The 5,385-nt window shown below is 45.1% G+C and overlaps 1 pseudogene; it reads left to right on the top strand.

The window, feature by feature from the left end:
• The first annotated feature begins 707 nt into the window (after positions 1-707).
• LOC130141905 (uncharacterized) lies at positions 708-3,107 on the top strand (annotated as a pseudogene).
• Positions 3,108-5,385: the final 2,278 nt, after the last annotated feature.

Genomic DNA, 5,385 nt, shown 5'->3' with positions numbered 1-5,385 from the left:
GTGGTAGCTATAATCCTCTTTCCTTTTCTCTTTACTTTACTTTTTCTTCCCTTCCTGTCACTCTATCTTTCACACGCTGCTTTACGGGCAAGCAATAAAGTTCCGCTGTTTGATCAAAGCATAACCCCTTGGCGTGGTCGCCTTGATTTTTTGCGCTTCGAGATCATAGTAAACCAACCGTCACAAGCCCACTGAGTGGACTGTGACATAAAATTGGCGTCACAGACAGGATCCTGAGAGACAGGAGTACAGATTGTGTGTGGTTTGTAACAGGGGAAAGACGTTTTGTTCTAGCCACACCTGGCCCTATACCCAACTGGATGAGAGGTGTCCAGAAGGCAAGGGGGGTGGCTCGAATTTCCCGCATACCACACACGCCTAGGACTTAGCACTCCAAACTCCAACTGAGGGCTCTGTCTATTGGGATCTTACTAAAAAAAATCAAAGTGCAAAAGGGGAAAGTGCTAAAAGGGGGAGTTGCCCTCATATTAATGAGAATTGTCTGCTTGGGAAAGTGAAGGGACAACCTTATAGTAACTATAAGCTGCCTTCCCAAAGCAGATTTTGGTCCCTTCAACCACTCGGGGAAGAGAAGGGCGACACAGCAGTGGCTGTGTGTTTGTAACTAAGTCTAGCCTCCCCGAAGTGGGTTTGGTCCCTTTGTAGTGAGAATGGCCAAAAAGGCTGATAATAAAGACTCTTTGTTAATGAAAGATCAGGACATGTTTTACACATTTTTGGCAAAGAATGGGGCTCGACCCTCTGTACTCGGAGAAGATTGGGCTCGAGATAATTGGACAAACTTGCAGAGTGTAGTGGACCGAGTGACGTCTTTACAGACTGAAGCTAAGGTTAGATCAGGTAAGGGCAAAACTATAGTCTGTGCCATTTTCGGAGCCAGCTTGGTCGCAGCAATTGAAGATGGCCTTAGGAAATGTAGTAATGAAAACAAGATTATAGAATCCCTTGAAAATTTGATGAAAATTCTGCAAGAAACAAATTATGACTTAGAACAACAATTAGAGAAAGAAAGGGAAGAAAACCACTTGTTAAAAACCACTCTGAAGGCGGAATGCTTTAAAGACACTGAAGCACTGTGTGAGGTAGAGCTGGAAGTGGAGGGAAAGGGTATTCGACAAATAAACCCAACATACCCTCAGAAGGAGTTGGAGGAGGCGAGAAAATGTTTTGTGGAAAACCCTCAAGTGAGACCCTTAATTAAAACAGAATATACTTACCTGAATGAGGACGATGATGATCCTCACATTACAACCAAAGAGACACCATATACTGCCACGGAGCTAGCCAAACTGAAAAGAGAGTATGGGCGCCTTCCTAAAGAATCGGAAACAGAGTACGTGTGGTGCGTATCCTTAACTGGGAGGGGACCAAATCCAATTAAGTGAAAAGGAAGCCAATGGCTATTGGGGTCATGGAGTTTTCTTGACAACAGGAGATAAATGTGCCCCATGGTCCCTAATCCAGTGGGCTGCTTATTGGGCTGGAGGATTGAACCCATTGGACAGAGGAGATCCCCTGGCAATCACCGGCACAGCTGATCAGTTGCTAGAAAGTGTACACAAAGCAGCCTGCTTGCAAATGATACATGAAAGAAAATTACTTCCTGGATATGAATCCCCAGTGATGCTGCCGGCGAATATCGAAATCATGACCCCCTTGATAAGGGGACTTCCAGAGTCACTCAAATCTACAGGGATTAGCCTTCAAAGGACCATCGCGTCCTGTAGAAAGGCTGGAAGGTTTTATTAGAAGCCAGAGAAATGAATCCAATGCCACATTGGATTCAATTTTTACCCACCATACGACCCCCACATCAAGCAATAAAAAGATATGGACCTGGGGGAAAGTAGCACAAGACTTGATAGATTATAGTAGAAAATATGGTCCTGTAAAAATCATGGAGGAAAAGTCAAGGGGAATCCACCAAATGGAAGTTGAGGATTTGCCCCTCCCCGCTGGTAAAACTGTAGCCACCACTGATGCCCTGAGAAAGGAGCATCCGCACCATAAACAGGAAAGGGAGGACAGTCCGTGACCCGACAAAAGTTGTGACTTTTGGGAATTAAAAAGGGAGTCCCCAGGGATATAATGGATGGCTTACCACTTGATAAACTGAGCAAGGTGGTGTTGAAATGGCATAATCCAAAACAACCCTCTCAGACACAGTGCAGGAAAGAAATCTCAACCGGTATGCCCTCGTCTCCCCCCCACTGAGGAAGCTCTTTCCCATAAGCAGGGAAACTAGAACCTCCATTCCCTGGTAGTGGGTGGGGGAATGGAGGATGGATTTATATCTGTCAGCTCACAAAAACTAAAGGAGGAGACTTATTAATCACAGTTATAGCTGGCCCTAAGCATGCACCAGTGACCTTTCTAATGTATACTGGCGCACAGGTCTCCGCTCTGACTGAGGAAGATGCTGAAAGATGTGGTGTTTTTCCCTTGAGGAAATTATGAAAGTTGCCCCGGTAAAGTTGACACTACCAGGAGAGGAAGGTACGGTCACTGTTATAATGGTGGTCGGAGACATTCCAACAAATTTGCTAGGAATGGATGCCCTCAAGGGAAAGCAGTGGGAGGACTATGAAGGATTGTTGTGGACCTTTGGAACATCGCAGCTGCATGTCAGACTGCTTCAAACGGCACCCTCACTGCAGTTCAGCAAAATAACTAATGTCAAACAATATCCCCTTCCCCTGGGAGCAAAGGAGGGCATCAAACCAGTTATGCAGGAAATGCGAGAACAGAGAGTGATGATAAATACCCATTCCCCTTTTAATTCTCCAGTGTGTCCAGTGAGGAAACCTAACGGGAAGTGGCGGCTCACAGTAGATTTTCGGAGGCTGAATGCTAACACCGATCCTTTAACTGCTGCAGTCCCTAATCTGTCTGAATTGATAACAGTAATCCAGGAAAAAGCCCATCCAATCATGGCAACAATAGATGTTAAAGACATGTTTTTTATGATACCTTTGCGACCAGAAGATAAAGAATGTTTTGCTTTCACGTGGGAAGGGCAGCAATTTACTTTCACCCGCCTTCCCCAAGGGTATAAACATTCCCCCACATCGGCTCATCATGCTTAAACCCAGGAGCTGGAAAAAATGCTAAAGCCCGAAGGCATAGTTGTTTATCAGTACATTGATGATATTCTTGTGGGGGGAAATGAAATAGAGGAGGTGGGAGCAGCCCACAAGATTATAATTTCACTTTTGGAAAATTTGGGTTTGCAGATTCCTCCAGAAAAGGTCCAAAAGCCCTTGCAAGAAGTGAAATTCCTAGGAACTGGTGGAAAGGGGGAATGACATGCATCCCACCAGATACCCTTGCTTCCTTAGATCAGATCAAAATGCCTGAGTCAAAAAAGGATCTGCAGCATGTCTTAGGATTATTGGTGTTCTGGAGAAAACACATCCTGGACTTTTCTGTCATTGCCAGACCTCTTTATGATTTGCTAAGAAAAGGGGTCAAATGGGAATGGACTGCTTCTCAGGAAGAGGCTATGCGATTGTTAATTTTTGAAGCAACAGCACACCAAGCTTTTGGTCCTATCCACCCTACAAACTCTTTCCAGGTGGACTGGGGGTTTGCTTTATCAGGATTGTCGGTACACATATGGAAGCAGGGCCCCGAGGGTCCAACCCAGGCTGTGGGATTTTACTCCCGTGGCTTTAGGGATGCTGAGAGAAGATACACTGCTTGGGAGAAAGGTTTGTTTATGGTTAGCTTGAGTCTCATAGAAGTAGAAAAAATTTGTACGACAACAACCCATCATATTGAGAGGCCCATTTAAAGTTATAAAAACAGTCACTACTGGGACTCCTCCCCCTGACGGGGTGGCCCAGAAAGCTTCAGTACGAAAGTGGTATGCTCAGATTGAACACTATTGTAACACTTTCTCAGTATCTGAAGGAGCTTAAAAAACCCTAGCTATACAAGAAGTAGAAAGCCTGGACGAGGGCCAAGATAAACCTGCCTCAGTCATTCAGGTGGCCCCTCCTTTTCCCTGTGAACAGTCAGTTAGTGCTTGGTTTACTGATGCTCCTGCCGAAAGAGAAGGAAAAGTGTGGAAATAACGAGCAGTAGCGCTCCATACCTCTTCCGATGAACAGATTATAACAGAGGGAGAGGGTAGTGCACAAGTTGGTGAATTAATTGGCACAAACTACTTCTTCTGTTTACATTTATACTGATTCTTATGCTGTATTTAAGGGATGCACTGAATGGCTTCCTTTCTGGGAGCAAAATGAATGGCAGGTTAATAGGATTCCAGTGTGGCAAAAGGAAAAATGGCAAGACATCTTATGTATTGTTAGCCGAGGGAACTTTGCTGTAGGTTGGGTAGCTTCCCATCAGATAGATGGGGGGTCAGCGGGAGAATGGAATAATCGGGCTGATGAGTTAGCAAGGCTAGCCGCTGTGCAAAAGGACCAGATTTCAGAAGACTGGGAATGCCTGTTAGAATGGTTGCCTGTAAAGTGCAAACACACAGGAGCTAAAGATCTGTACCGTGAAGCCCTTGCCCAAGGCTGGCCCATCACCAGAGAAATGTGCAAAACCTGCATATCAGCCTGCAAACAGTGTTGAAGACGACTTGAAAGGCACCCTTTAGAGGATGACCCTCTGCATTTAAGGGAGAGCAAAGGCTTTTGGGATGCCTGGCAGGTGGATTATATTGGCCCCTTTAAGAAATTTGGAGGAAAACATTTTGTGCTGGTGGGAGTGGAAATAACATCAGGACTAGTCCAAGCTGAAGCCTTTAACAGGGCTACAGGGGAGAACACCGTGAAAGCACTGCATGAATGGTTTGGAACATTTCCAAAGCCACAAGAAATACAAGATAATGGAATTGTAGAAAGGACCAAGGGTCTCTTAAAATGAATTTTGAAACCTCATGAGGGAAATCGGGATGTCCGCTTGTGGGAAGCTGTTAAAGGTGTAAATGATAGGTGAGGGGTAAACGGATGCCCCAAAATCACCACTTTTTGCCCAAAGGCTCCTTCCTTGATTCCCTCATTAAAGGGACCAAATGATTCAAAGAACCCAGCTCACTTCCCAGGACAACCCGTTCTGGTGGAGCTCCCTACCGTGGGAAGTGTGCCACTGGTACTGAAAAGCCCATTGAATGCATATGCATGGGTAGCCTCCAATGCCCTGGGAAAGGAACATCGGAAAAATACCTGCTGGATAATTCCATCATTTTAACTCTTTTTTTTGCCTCAGGGAGGCAAACTCTGTTGTTTTATTTTTACAGGAGAACTCCGAGGGGCACCGAGAATAACACGAACTGTAAATGGATGAAAATTCAAAGGCCTATTAATTACCTAGTCCCTTACTGAACCAACAAACAGCTATGGAATTGAA

The sequence above is a fragment of the Falco biarmicus genome, chromosome W (genome assembly GCF_023638135.1).
Source record: "Falco biarmicus isolate bFalBia1 chromosome W, bFalBia1.pri, whole genome shotgun sequence".
In the NCBI taxonomy this organism is placed as follows: domain Eukaryota; kingdom Metazoa; phylum Chordata; class Aves; order Falconiformes; family Falconidae; genus Falco; species Falco biarmicus.
Note: the sequence above shows the minus strand (reverse complement) of the source record. Positions and strands in the feature narration are given on the sequence as shown.